Source organism: Eleutherodactylus coqui, chromosome 3 (assembly GCF_035609145.1).
Source record: "Eleutherodactylus coqui strain aEleCoq1 chromosome 3, aEleCoq1.hap1, whole genome shotgun sequence".
In the NCBI taxonomy this organism is placed as follows: Eukaryota; Metazoa; Chordata; class Amphibia; order Anura; family Eleutherodactylidae; genus Eleutherodactylus; species Eleutherodactylus coqui.
Genome location: NC_089839.1, coordinates 176,595,042 through 176,610,652, shown reverse-complemented (window position 1 = coordinate 176,610,652; position 15,611 = coordinate 176,595,042).

Below are 15,611 nucleotides of genomic sequence, written 5' to 3'. Positions count from 1 at the left end.
ATACTAGTAGCGTGCATAGGTACGCACGGCAGGGGATTCCCTAATCTTCACCCACACCAATGTCCCTCCTGGAGATAGTCCTAGTGGTGAACACGTCCAGGTCGCGTTACCCTGACCCTACACTACCTAGTGACAAGACTGGAAGGAACCGCCGTATGTTCTGCCTTCATCCAGCAGGGGTCGGCCTACACAGGGGCTGTAAAGGCTTTTGCCGTACATTTGCTCACACAAGAGATTATGACTTTGATTATTATATATATACACAACAGCATGACAATTATCTGTAATTTTCCTGAATAACATTGCTCTCCTCTACATCACTATCATTATGCACTATTGAATATATATCGCGAAGTGTCTTTATTGGAGTGGGGATAGACAGTAAGCAAGTCCGTAAAATATCTTCCCCACTCCGCAGGTTGGGCATGCACATGTGGGAAATATTCAGTACGTCTTTTGCAAAGTATTCCCACATGTTGGGGTGTCCTTCCGCCCAAACAGTCCATCTTCTTCTTACATTGACAGTTGATGAAGAATTGTCCCGAAAAGAGAGTAGTCCAAGAAAACAAAGGGTAAATAATACACCTATCCAGACTATCAATGCTGGTGTCCAGGTTGCCATCCTCCTCCCCCACCCTGGGTTGGGCTTACTCTCCACCCCCCCCTCGTGGTGCTGAGGCGTTGGAACTTTCTTGCAGTGTGAGGCATGGATCCAAGTGGGTTTGCCTTCTAGCTTGACCGAGGTGGGAGTGGTTAACAGCACTTGGTATGGTCCGTCAAAGCGAGGTTCCAAAGTCTTTCTGACGTGTCTCTTTACCACCACCCAATCTCCGGGATTCAGAGAGTGGGATCCTTCCAAACTATCAGGGTCTGGAATAGAAGAGAAGACTAGGTCGTGTGTTATTTTTAGCTTTTGGCATAAGTCCTGCACAAAGGAAGTAACTTTATCATGACCCAGGGATAGAGCTTGGGGGTGATACAGTCCTAACCTGGGCACGGAGCCAAAGAGAATCTCATAAGGAGACAGTCCTGTTTTCCTATTTGGCGTGGTCCGTACTGAGTAGAGGGCCAGAGGTAGGCACTCGGGCCAAGGTTTTCCTGTTTCAACCATGGCTTTCTGTATCTTAAGTTTGAGGGTGCCATTGAGCCTTTCTACTTTTCCGGAGCTTTGTGGATGATAGGGGGTGTGAAAAGCCTGTTCTACTCCTAAGGCGGACATGACTTCCTTCATTACCTCACCAGTGAAGTGAGTACCACGGTCGCTCTCAATGGTCTCTGGTACCCCAAATCTGCACACTAACTCTGACACAAGTTTCTTTGCAGTGGCCTGGGCAGTGGCCTTCGGGACCGGGTAGGCCTCAGCCCACCCAGAAAAGAGGTCAATGCATACCAGGACATACTCATACCTTCCTGATCTGGGCAGCTGGATGTAATCTATCTGTAGTCTCTGGAAGGGGTACAAAGGTCGCGGAGTGCACTTCCGAGGGGTCTTTACTACTTGACCGGGGTTGTGTAGTGCACAGATTTCACAAGCCTTGACGTATGCCTTTGCCATCCTGTCAAATCCCGGAGCGTACCACATTTTCTCCACCAGGGCTACCATAGCATTACGAGAAACGTGCACCTTTCCATGAGCCAAAAGGGCCATACTAGGATAGGCAGCCGCAGGTAAACACATACGGGAACCCATCATCCAACCTTCATTTCCTTTTACTGCCCCTGCACTTGCCCAGCGCTCCTGCTCTTGCCCTGAGGGGAGTAGGTCCACCTCCTTCTGTGGTGGGACAGAGAGGGTCTGGTCCTCGGCAGGGGGATCAGGATCCTCCTCCGCTGGGCAGGACCTGGTCTGAACTCTGCACACGGGTGCCCTCCAGTCCAGCAGGGCTGCAGCCTTTGCTGCTCCGTCTGCCTTCTCGTTGCCTCTGCTTTCCAAGGAGTCCCCTTGGGTGTGTGCCTTTACCTTTATTATGGCTACCTGCTTCGGGAGCATGATAGCTGACATTAAACTACTTACTGCCTCACCATTCTTTATCGGTCTGCCTTGAGCTGTTAGGAAGCTCCGCGCGCGCCAAATCGGCCCATAGTCATGCGCAACGCCAAACGCGTACCTGGAGTCCGTGTAGATATTAGCAGTGACTCCCCGGGCTAACTTGCAGGCCTCGGTCAGAGCGCACAGCTCCGCTTCCTGTGCTGACATATGTGGGGGCAAGGCGCGGCCTATCAGTACTTCATTCATTGATACTACAGCAAACCCTGTCACAAATCTGCCCATCTCATTCTGGTATCGTGATCCATCCACAAACATTTCAAGGTGGGGGTTCAGGAGAGGCTTATCTGTGACATGAGCAAATCCAGCTGTCTCCTGCTCCATCAGAGCAGCACAGTCATGCTGGTGCTCGGCGTCAAAAGCTTCCTCTTCGCCTAGGGAATTGACAAAAAGTTGATCCCCTGTGCTTACTCCCCCTTTTGAATCAGTGTCACCTAATGGCAGTAAGGTGGCCGGATTCAAAGTTGTGCAACGTTGAAATGAGACATTGGATGAAGAGTGTACTGCAAGTTCCATTTTGACCTGTCTAGCAAGAGAAAGATGTCTACGGCTCACCTGTGTCAGAATTCCATGTACGTCATGGGGCGTGAGGACCACAAGAGGGTAGTCTAGGACCACCTCAGAAGCTTTCTCAAGTAGTGCTTGTACAGCCAGAACTGCTCTTACACAGGAGGGTGAGCCCCTGGCTACTGCATCAAGATGTGCACTGTAGTATGCTACAGGGCGCTTTTTGTCACCATGCTCTTGTGTGAGGACGGCAGTAGCATGTCCCGCCATCTCAGTCATGAACATCTGGAAGGGTTTATCATAGTCTGGCAGACCCAGTGCTGGAGCACTGGTAATCTGTATTTTCAGCTGATGGAAAGCTGACTCGGCTTCCGGGGACAAAGCAAATGGCTTAGAACTCAGGCAGTCGTACAGAGGCTGCATGGTCATGGAGGCAGAGCGAATCCACGGCCGACAATATGAAACTAACCCCAGAAATGTCCGCAACTGAGCATGGGAGGTAGGGAGTGGCATGTCCTCCACCACCTTGGTACGTTCTGGCGTGAGGTGTTTTGTACCAGGACCTAGGCAGTGACCAAGAAACACAACATGAGATTTGCAAAACTGTAATTTGTCTTTACTGGCTTTACACCCACTGTCTGCAAGAAAACAAAGGAGGCTGAGTGAAGCCGCAACACAGGTGGGTCTGTCCGGTGCACAGAGTAGGAGATCATCAACATACTGAAGCAGGGCCACACCTGGTGGGACCGTCCATGCATCAAGTACAAGCCTCATACATCGGGTGAATTGATTTGGGCTGTTTTGTGCCCCTTGTGGTAGAACAGTCCAGCAGTACTGTTTTCCTCGGAACGTGAAGGCGAACAGGTACTGGCAATCGGGGTGGATCGGGACGGACATAAATGCATTGGCTAAATCGATCAAGGTGTACCAACAGGTTCCGGAAGGTATGGTGGACAACAGAGTGTAAGGATTGGGGACCAAAGGTGTTTCTAGGATGGTCACCTTATTGATTTCTCTTAGATCGTGAACCATCCGGTAGGTATCAGGTTCACCTTTCTTCCCTTTCTTTTTAACCGGGAAGAGTGGCGTGTTGGCGGGTGAGACGCAAGGTTTTAAAGCATTCAAGGCACATAACTCTGTAATAGTGGAGGCTATTGCGTCTTCCTGTGCCATGGCTAGGGGATATTGGCGGATCATGGGGGCTTTTTCCCCATCTTTGAGATATACCATGACTGGGGGTACGTGGAGATGGCCCAAGTCTGTCTTCCCTTTTGCCCAAAGGGTCTCTGGCACTGCTGAGAGAACCTGTGTATCTTCTGGGGTCAACACATATACAGTACAAGAAGGAGGCGGAGTGACCAAGTCTGCTGCCATGAGACAGAATACTTGGTGGTCGGCCGCAGAGGTACTGACATGAGCCTCACCGGAAGGATGGAGCTGAATACAGCACCCCAGGGGTCCCATCACATCGGTTCCCATGATGCAATCCCCAGCGGGTGACACCAGGAAGCGAGTGAGGACTCGTGACCCTTGAAAGGAGACTTCTATGGGCTCGGTCTCACGCATGGGTGTTGGTTCCCCGGACACTCCAACGGCTATGGCTATGGAGTCTGAGAGGGGAATACTAAGGTCGTTGACTTGTGAGGTACTGACACATGATTTAGTAGCCCCTGTGTCAATTAAAAAGGGCACCTCCTTCCCCTGGATTTTTAGAGGCTGAAAAATTTGTGGCCCACGTGCGTCAGTAACTATAAGGGACACGGGGGAAGGAGTGCCAGACCTTCATTGGTAATTGGTATACCCGTTGTTTCCCTGTGGGCGGGATGATGTGGTATTGGCCGTACTTCCCTGTTGCCCCCTTTCGTCTGACAAGTTCTGTCTAGGGCGTTTAGGGGCTCTACAATTACGGGCCAAGTGTCCAGTCTTCCCGCAGTTATAACACTTACGGGTCTCCCGCCTGGGGTCGTTAAGTCGGACTGTGTCCCCCTCCATGGTGTAATGTTTAATCATAACACTCTTTGCGTGGTCTTCTGTATCCATGACAAATCCTACAGCTTTCTTATATAGATCACGCGGTTTGGCCTGTCGCCAATCGGGGGTACATGCTTTAACGCGTTCAGACAGGCGCTTATCTATTCCTTGCATAAAGGCTTCACAAAAAGCAGCATTACGTATTGCTTTTGGACAATCATATAAACCCAGATCTCTGCCAACTTCCTCTAAACGGCCAAAGTAACATTCAATAGACTCGCCCTTGTTCTGTCTACACTGGGTTAGGGCTGTACGTCTCTCTTGGGCTTTGTCCTTAAACCAGGCTTTAACCTTGTCAACATATTGAGTACCACTAAGTAATGTCTGGGGGTCATCTGGGCGATCTTCAAGACCACAAAATTGAGCAATACTATTGTAAAGGCCCAGAGGACATTTTACATTCATAAGACATTCCATATCTGTCCAAGTGGCAGAGTAGTTTTTCTGTATGACTTCCAACTTTCTATGGAAAGCTGCTGGCTCTGTCTGGGGATCGGGCAGTTGCTGACACAGTGCCATCTGGTCTGTGGCGCTCCAGGGTCGCCATGTAGTGACTGTAGACCCGGGAGTTGGTCTATGTGCGTCCGTAGGTCTGTCATTAGAAGACGATGGTCTGTCAGTGTCCTCTTGTCTGACCGTGCCCAATGGTGGACTTGGTCTGTTTGGTTCTCTATAATGGGTAGTGGAGGTTGTAACTGGGAATAAGGGAATCGGTTGTCTATACTGATCCCTGCGACGTGGAGTCCCACATACTGTACAGAGTTCTTTAAAACAGGCATTCTGTTGACCACAACGTGGACAATCCCAAGCCGGACCTCTATTTACTTCAGGGCCTGGGGATCCTGATTGAGGGCTGTAGGGAGGTGTATCCATCTGGGCAGTAGCCTGTGGATACGTAGGAGGCAAGGGTGGCAAATTGGGATACAGAGAATTAAAGGGATTATTTGGAGACATTGGTGGAGCGGCCGGGACGACAGGAGAGACTAATGGAACCGTAGGGGTTTCCATGGGAACGTCTATTGGTGGCCGGGGCATAGGACAATAAACTAAAATGCCCTTGCCTCGGGATTCGGAGTCCCAGTGTTCGTCTTCTGCTGTTTTAGAGCAGTCCAGAATAGCCTTCATGCCTTTTTCCAAACCCTTTTTTCTTATTTCCTTTCTATGCTTATCCTCATATTGTGACCAAAATTCATAATTGAATGTTCCCGCCTTCTTAAGGCCTATACGTTTGTAAACTTTATAGGCTTGTCTGCAAATGTCCTCCCCTTCTCTATCTTTAATTATCTCAATAGGAGTCTGATATATCTTAGATTGTTCAGACCCCATCTTGACCACTTCCGACTATTCTTCACTAAGTATACAGGACGTATATTTCACACAGTAAACTAAGATAATCACTGAGACTATCTGGGAACACACAGTTCCCTGTCCCGGAATAGATTTACAGAACTAAAACGTGGTCAACTTCAAACACTAGGATTCAGGGGAGACCAGACTTCGCCTCTTAGGGAACTTTTAGTAATATTATAACAGATCCAGAGTAAGAATATGACTGCCAGAAATGAGACTATAACAATAACAATTATTTCAATCTCCAATACAGACAACATGACTCTTTAAGTCCCAATGAGTGAGTTCTTCCGTCTAGGACAGTTAAATGAACTTATTCACTCTAAAATATGGACGGGGCAGAAAATATAGGAAACAGGCAACAACATACCTCTAGTCCGTTAGAGACACACAGATCAAAAGAATCCAGACTGTATAATAGTAAGATAAGCTCTTACCTGTTACACCGGTGTTTGCAGTCTGGGGTCTCCGAATCCAGTATCCACGTCAACGGGCCAGGAGTTTGTTTCAGTCTACTGGTTGCGATGTCCCGTAAAGGTAAGCCCCGCCCCACGTTGGGCGCCAAGAACTGTCGAGGGTTAATTTGTTCAAACAGACTGGTCAGCGATGTTGTCCGGTTTCGAATTGACCTAAGCAGGAGGAGCGCTCCTTTGAGAGACCATGCACAGACCTATACACACAGTATATGGTTTGAAACAAGTGACTCTGTTTATTGTCTGTATCGTCTCAGTTTATATAGAAGATCGCCCACGCAGGGATGCGACCTTTGGTAATACAAGGAATAACCTCATGATACATACATTCATCTGATAAAAACACATGACTTAATGACATTAAAGAAAATAGCTGATTTCATATGATTTTTAGACATTTAACTTTAGACAGAGATTCATGAAAACTCTTTGCGGTTAGGCCCTGTCTTGCTACATCCCGAGACATCTGGCCTTAGAACTTCCTGATTCCACTTAGATCAGACGTAGACCTTCAGTGTAGACAGAAACCACAGGTTACTTCCTCAAAATCAGTCATGACTTCTGTTACACATACAATATATTGCTAAAATATTCTTTTTGCTAAAATAGATTGATAAGCATATATACTATTTTTGATAAGCGACATTTATTAATTTCTTTACAGCCCCCATTGGCCCTTATCATTTGTAACCTACAGTGGATGGCAACCAGAACAATGACTGGTACAGGGTGGAGGCATCAATACAGTGCTGGCACAGGGTGAAGCACATTATATGGGTCTTGTTATTAAAAAAGAAAACAAAACTTGCCTATTCCTCCGCAGGCCATCTTCTCATAGCATCTCCTACAGTCCCTGGGTCACCTCACTGCAAACCGTCCAGATCCTCTTCATCTTGTTATGATGTGTCCTTTGCCAGCATTCTTCTTCCTGCTGGGCAATGTTCGCTACTTCAGTAGTGACGTAACGTTAACTGCCTAGCAGGGAATGCCGAGCTATTGCAGAGACTGTGCATGCTCTCTGTTTCTCTGCAAAAGTATAGAAACTTGCGCGACAAGACAGCGAAGAATCGGTTAGACTAGTAGAGAGAAGGCAGCACTCAAGCTTGATAAAGACCATTCAAGTTGGTCAAAACGTGGCTTAGTGGACCGAATAAAAATACATCTGCACATATGATTTTCTACCAAGAAGTTTCCTGAGTACTGCATGCTCTCTACTTGTCTTGATGATTACTGGTTAATTCTTTGGAGTCGGAGTCTGGACAACAAGCGTGCACCTTTCCAGCTTCCCCACTGACTGTGGATCGATGGGAAACTGCAAGAGCCAAGAAAAGATCAGTGAGGAGAAGATGTGGTAAGTAGGCTGCCTGGGGAGGAATAGGTAAGCATTGTTTTTTTTTCTAGTGACAGAACCCCTTTAACTAAATATTCACCGTGCTGAGAGAAAAAGAAAACACCCATTTACATGCAATATTATCGCTCAAAATTTGTTCAAACAACTGAAAATGAGTGATAATCGCTACATGTAAATACTGCCATCATGCACTTTTTGTCTAAACAATGATTATAAGGTGAGAGAGAAAAAGAATCTCTCAACAGACTGCATGCTGTGTTCTCCACAGGAGCCAGAGATTACATTGTATTCTACTGGCAGCCCTGATGAGAGCAGTACAGCTGTGTGCACAGCTGGGTGTGTGAGTAATCACATGCTGGGCTTTGCAAACAGCTCCTGGAGGCCCCTTTACCTGCAAATCAAGATTATAAAGTGTTAATGGACATTAGTGTCCATTAACACTCTATGCATAAAGATCGCTAAAAATTTCAAACGTTTGAAAAATTATCTTTCCGTGTAAATGGCCCTTAAGCGAGCCTCTGTGACTTCTGCAAGAGCTAATTGGCAAAAAGAGTTTCAATTAAAGGGGTTCTGTCATTAAAAAGAAAAAATTCAGTACTTACCTATTCGTTCCCTGTCAGTATACTTACCAGATCTTCACCTCCCTGATCTTCTCCTGTCTCCTGCAGTACAGGGGAGTCACCTCCCCTCCAGCTGGCTGATTCCTCTACTTCCTGTGTCAAAGCGTACATTCACAGGCAGTCTCCTTCCTGACAGCCAATGTACACTACGTCACAGTTCACAGGCCAGCAGGGGAAATGCCGAGCTTCTGCAAAGACTACTCATGCATGTAATCTCGGCAATAGATTGGGATTCCTTCCTAGTCAGTGAAGGCTATGTCATGGTCATGTGACCTTCACTGAAGAATGTGAGCAATGCCGGCTTCATAACAAACCGGCACGGCAGGAGGAGACGTGACCCTGGTGACTGCAGAAGATGAGCAAGGAGAAGATGCTGTAAGAAGACCGCCTGTGGAGGAATAGGTGAGTATAGGATTTATTTATTTTTTTATGAGAAAACCCCTTTAAGGAAATGAGATGGAAGCGTGGGTTAAACAGGTGCCTTGCCCATTAATTAAAAGCACACAAAGTCTTTTCAAGAAAGACTGGTTCATGCAAACAACTTTCAGAAGACCTCACAATGCATAATACAGAGACACATAAGGTTGGAAAAAGCTACAGAAATTGCGAAGTATCTTGGTGTACATCAATCCATGGTTAGAGAAATTATCTACAAATGAAGAAAATTCATATCAGCCGGCATAAAAAAATGTGACTTCAATGACAGCAATGGAGCATTTTGGATTTGTTGCAGATTTGATGTAAATTCGATGTCAAATCCGCTGCAAATATCTGCAGTGTGAATATAATGTTAGGGGTGGGTGTCCTGTTAAGATTTCTCCAAGAGCACAATGGGTAATCCTAAAAGTGGTGACAAAGAAGCCAAGAGTAACAGCAAAAGGCCTACAGAAGATTCCAGAAAATGCTAAATAAACTCTGTCCATGTGTCCACTAATAGAAAACCAAGTGAACACAAATGGTATTCATGGAAGGACACCATGAGGGAAGCCACTGTTATCCAAAAAAACATTGTTACTCATCTAGCTTTCCTGAGACACCTGGATGCTCCACAATGGTTCTGGGAAAATGTTCTATGGAAAGAGAAGACAAAACTGGAACTTTGTAGCACAAATACACAATGCAATGTCTTGAGGAGAAAGAACCCTCACACCGACCCCAGAACCTCATCCTAGCTGAACCTCATAAGGCTTAAACAGCCATTAAATTCAAGAGTGTGTGTGAATGGGCCTTGTGTGCACAAAAATTACAGTAATATGTGCAGAAGCGCAAGCAACACGCTGATTATGATCCTACTCAAACCTCGTTCATGTACAATTACGCAGCACAAACGTTCGTGTGATGCCGCCATTACTGAGAGAATCTGGGCTGGGAAGTCATATAGGGGTCTGTTCTGGGGTTTGCATTTCTTCAGGGGGTTTGGTCCCTAAATACCATTTACCATGTACCGTTCCTCCGTTGTGCATGGGAAGGATGATTTGTGTTTAACTAAGCTATAATTAAAGGGGTTGTCCCGAGGCAGCAAGTGGGTCTATACACTTCTGCATGGCCATAATAATGCACTTTGTAATGTACATTGTGCATTAATTATGAGCCATACAGAAGTTATAAAAAGTTTTATACTTACCTGCTCCGTTGCTGGCGTCCTCGTCTCCATGGTGCCGACTAATTTTCGCCCTCCGATGGCCAAATTAGCCGCGCTTGCGCAGTCCGGGTCTTCTCCTCTTCTCTATGGGGCTCCGTGTAGCTCCAGGTAGCTCCGCCCCGTCACGTGCCGATTCCAGCCAATCAGGAGGCTGGAATCGGCAATGGACCGCACAGAAGCCCTGCGGTCCATGAAGACAGAGGATCCCGGCGGCCATCTTCAGCAGGTGAGTATGAAGACGCCGGACCGCCGGGATTCAGGTAAGCGCTGTGCGGGTGGGTTTTTTAACCCCTGCATCGGGGTTGTCTCGCGCCGAACGGGGGGGGGGGTTTAAAAAAAAAAAAACCCGTTTCGGCGCGGGACATCTCCTTTAACTAAGCTATTAATATGAGCAAAATGACAACCATTTTAGAGCTGTCAATGTCAGTATTTGGAATGATATAGAATTTTATAACAGACTTCATGTATCAAAAGAGCTTAGATAAAGAGAAGTGACTATGCAGGCTGTGATGACCAAAGTTCTGATTTTGTATCTGGTACTATGGAAATAAGTTGCGAGATCTGATTGTGTAGTGGCAAAGAATTAATAGGACCCCTATAAAATGTCTGCTGTATATTGTCTGTATTGTCTTGTACATTGTCTTGGAATGGGAAATGAATCAGCAGAATGTGTATTACAGTTTGCAGGAATGAAAAGGTTAGTGTCTGCAAATGAGCTGTCTCTGTCTGCAAATGTATCATTTTATGTTGTGAGTTTGGAAGTCAGGTGACCATGCTTCATATATGTGATTGCAAAGATGATGTGCAAGTCAGTCAGTGTTTTGGCCAGGAGCGGAGTCATACACATAACTGAGACTGTGGGCCCGATATTCATCCTGTGATTTCCTCCCTGTTGCACCATAAACTGCATCTGCACCAGTGACTTGTTTTGACCTATCTACCTGTTGAACTGTTCTGTTTGGATTTACAGGTAAAGTAACACTGCCATCCTTTCTTGGCTTTGTTTCAAACGACCCCCTGTGTGTGTGGACTATTATTCCATCATCCGGATTCACCGCAGAGGAAGGAACGGTGGCGTCACCTGTGGCAACAAACTGTAGGTTAAAACCGCGGTTTCCCGTGACCTCCCCCTAGTAGTAACTTGGACAGGTCCCATGCTACCCTTACAGGGAAGGAAATGGTAGAACTAACGTGATAAGTGACAACTGTGTCCCCCTCCCTTCTAGGTAGCTCACTGCACTTGCTTTGGACACCCTGAACGCTTTTTACAAGACCTCTTGTATCTCAATTGGTTTAGTTGTCTTTGTACAAGAGCGCCCTATAGAAACATATAGCTGCTGCACACTACTTATGCTCTTACCCAAACTACATCCGTGTTTCTAAAGACCCATTAACATTGGACAACTGTCAGCTACATGTTCTGCAGGAGCGGGTGACGTCACCGCTAGTTGTTCGCACTCCTGCAGAACGTTTAGACAGGTAGATCATCATTGAGAATCGCTCACTTGTTGGTAACTCCTTGCTCAGTGCTTCCCATTCTATGTGACACATTGAGCGGGGAGCGTTTAGACGCGGCGATAAGTGAACGAAACAGCGAGGATTTTTATGCTGGCTGAAAGTGAGAAACAAACGAATAGTAAATGATGGTTTGCATTTAGATACAATTTGATTAAATGAAATTTGCATGATAATTGTCCCATGTAAATGGGGCATAAGTGACTGTGTAAGGGGGTACGGTTTAATTTAATTGTTGTATTGTTGATATTTTTGGGGGGTCAATGCAAGCGGGTTACCCTCCAGGTGGGAGATGGTAGTGCCACCGTGACGAGGCCCTAACCTAAACCCCGCTGTCTCCTAGGCCAAGACGCGCTCCTCGGACGCTGCGAAAACTCTGATCGCTATGGTAATGCATTGCAGTACTTCTGACTGGAGCTCCTTCACATAAGAGGACAGCGGGAAATAGATTTTATCACTAGGTAATTAAGGAATTGCTGTGCATGCAATTTCTTTCTGTAAAAGCATGTGCCCTATTCTTTTGCCTAATTTAGCAGAATTGTCGCTGTAACCCCTTAATAACCGCCCTTACATCTTTTGATGGCAGCTGCATCAGAAGCTTGGCTGGGCTCTTGTGCCAGGGGGAGCGGGTGCTTGGATAACAGCCTGGTACTTGTAACACCGAGTATCGAAGAAACCTCCGATTTCAGGTGTTTAACCCCCTCACACGTCATGGTCAGTGTGATTGCGGCATTTAAAAGGTTCCCTCTGTCACTCATCAGACCACCCTGATGTGATCGTGAGGTCCTGATGGGTTGGTTGAATACAGCCTCTGGGTCTGCCAGCTACGGTGGCCTATGAAGTTTAGTCTCTTGGCTGAGCTTCATACTGTGTTTCCCCGATAGTAAAAATATAAGCCCTCCCCCAAAAATAAGCCCTAGCAAAACTACATTGAAAAACTGTGTTTGGATCCTTCGTGCTGGGCTGTGGTTCTACTGCAGGCTTCCGTGTACTCCTGAACGCCTACAAAGTATTCTCTTTCTGGTAGCGGGGATGGAATACCCCGCCTTCAGCAAGCGATTGCTCTGATTGGTTCATCGAGCGCCATGTCAGCCAATCAGAAGCGGCGCTCAATGAACCAATCACAGCCATTCAATTATGTCATTCAATGGTTAATCGAGTGCCAGCTCTGATTAACATACACTCATTGTAAAAAAAACACACACCTAGAAGGAGTTGTCAGAATCGAATGTAACTTTCTCTGTGTGATTGTAATATCGATATAAGTAAGTGATTACAATATCAGAGCAAAGGGATAACTTATTATGGAATCCGAACATTTGAAGGGAGGCTCTAGTACCCCGTTGTACCACCTCTAGCTTGGATGCAAGATGTGATATGGGTGGGCATGTAGGCTCTAGTACCCTGTTGGGCCATCTCTAGCTTGGATGCAAGATGTGATATGGGCAGGCATGTAGGCTGCAGTACCATGTTGTAGTGTCTCTAGTTTGGATGCAAGATGTGATACGGGTGGGCATGGAGGCTCTAGTAACCTGTGGGGCTGCCTCTAGCTTGGATGCAAGATGTGATACAGGAGGGCATGGAGGCTCTAGTACCCTGTTGAGCCGCCTTTAGCTTGGATACAAGATGTGATATAGGCGGCCATGGTGGCTCTCGTACCCTATTGTACTGCTTCTAGCTTGGATGTAAGATGTGATACAGGAGGGCATGGAGGCATACAGGTTCTGTATGGTATCCTGTGGTAAATCACTCCACTTTTGCTGTATGACTGATAGAGAGTACGAGAGGAGAGAGAGAGTGTTGCCTGGAGCAGAATCTCACAGATAACTGAGACTGTGGATTGATTGGATTACCTCAAGAGTCCTTCTTGTCACATCACCTTCTGAAAATGTAAAGTATTCTTCTTCTGGATTGTCACTGTTGTTGTTGGAACTTTGTTGGACTTAAGTAAACAGGCATTACAGACTGTCCCCATTTTCCTCAGAAAGTTATCCATGTGCATGGACTACTTTATTTCCGTCTCAAGGTTCACCACACAGGGAGGAACGGTGGCATCATGAGTAAGAAGAACTGTAAGGTAACCCTAGTTACCCTTTCCCTTTAACCTCAGTTAGAAGTCTTTTAGAAATGAATGTACGGTACGTGTTTTTGCAATGTATACAGAGAATGTGAAATTAATTTTTTTTCTCCAGTCTCCAAGACTGCCCTAGGGGGATTTTCACACAGGATGGAAATGCTGCAGAATTTCCAGATGGAAAATCTGCAGCATTTACACTACAAGCCATGTAGATGAGATTTAAGAAACCTAAAAATGCTAATGTAAACCCAGCATTAGTGAGTTATGTATATACGGTGAACACAATACATTAGGTTTCCCATTGAGTGCATCCAGTCAATGGGGTTATATGTCTTTTAGGCTCATTCACACTTTTTATCAGTGAAGGTTTTCATCTCGGCTCTGAATTCACTCACCGATCAGCCTGATGTTAAAGCCGTTCTGAAGCGGCTCTGTGACCTGTATGCTTTACATGGAATAGTCACAAGTGCTGGTGACTTCTTACAACATGGGTACCTATCAGGGAAACAGCTGGACGTGGTCACTACAGCTTACCTGAGCCTCCTGGCTGAGCTCTGGTGGGTAACCATGAGGTTTGGTGCAGGTTGGCACCTGAAGTGCAGTGACTAGAGTTGCATCCTATTGATATTAATAGACTGAAATTTAGGAGAAACTTAAATTTACTCAACTCTAAAACATTTTCTTTTTCTATTTGTAGGAAAGATGCAGTTCTACTGGTTGATGCTTTTGATTTCACAGATGAACAGTTGTTATCGGCTCTTGGGATGTATGATGGGAATGTGTATCATAGCCTGCTGGAATGGGCTCAAAAAAACCCTGAGAACAAGAAGGTGAAATCTGAGCGAGATGACTAGTCACATTCCAGACCTAGTTTCTTTTAAAGAGGTTGTACCAGAATCACAAGTTCCACAGGATAGAGGATAACTTGCTTATTGGTGGGCGTCTCACTGCTGAAAAGTAACCAATCAGCTTGCTTCTATGATTTAGTAGAGATCATCTAAAAATGAAAGATGAAGAAAGCATATTAGAAAAAAGTTAAATGAACCCATCAAGTTGTGTACAGTAATGTCCAACTCTTCCCAATATTCACTGTCACTCAAAGAAGGATGGGGAACATTGTTCTCAAGGGTGATAAGCCCAATGAGAATACATGCATGCTTAACTCGTGTGGGGAAGTCAGGGTTAATAGGTGTTGACTAAAGATGAGCGAGTTTACTCGCTAAAGGCAATTGCTCGAGCGAGCATTGCCTTTAGCGAGTATCTCACCGCTCGAGACGGAAGGTTCAGGTGCCGGCGCGAAGGAGCGGTCAGCAGGAGGGAGCGGGGGGGGGGGGGGGGGAGAGGGAGAGAGAGATCTCCTCTCCGTTCCGCCCCGCTCTCCCCCACAGTTCCCTGCCCGCTGCCGGCACCCGAACCTTCCGTCTCGAGCGGGCAGGTACTCACTAAAGGCAATGCTCGCTCGAGCAATTGCCTTTAGCGAGTATACTTGCTCATCTCTATTGTTGACTAATTGAGTTGACAGCTAATTTAAGGTATGTGAGTAGCTTTAGGGACAGAATTGCCAGAGACCCAGAGAACAGGAAGACTCGCTGTGTCCTATTTGCCACAATAAGGGTGGCTCTATCACACTTGTTCTCAGAGGCGTAACTTGAAGTTCCTGGGCCCCAATGCAAAACCTGTAACAGGGCCCCCACCTATCATGCTTTATTCATAGTACTGGGCTCCCTATATGGAGAAGAGAGTAGTTATGGGCCCCCCAAGGCTCCTGGGCCTGGGTGCAACCGCATCCTCTATAGTTACGCCCCTGCTTGTTCTAACAGCTTCATGTGCAAAAGGAAAATAACAACATAGTGTGTAAGGCCAAAAGATGCATGTCCAACCACTTCAGCTTATTTTCCCCCAATGTCCATCCAGAGGAAGCCAAAAAAAAAAATCAATGAGGTAGAAGCCTATATTTTCTCATTTAGTCTGTCTGTCCACGGGCAATGATCTCCCAGC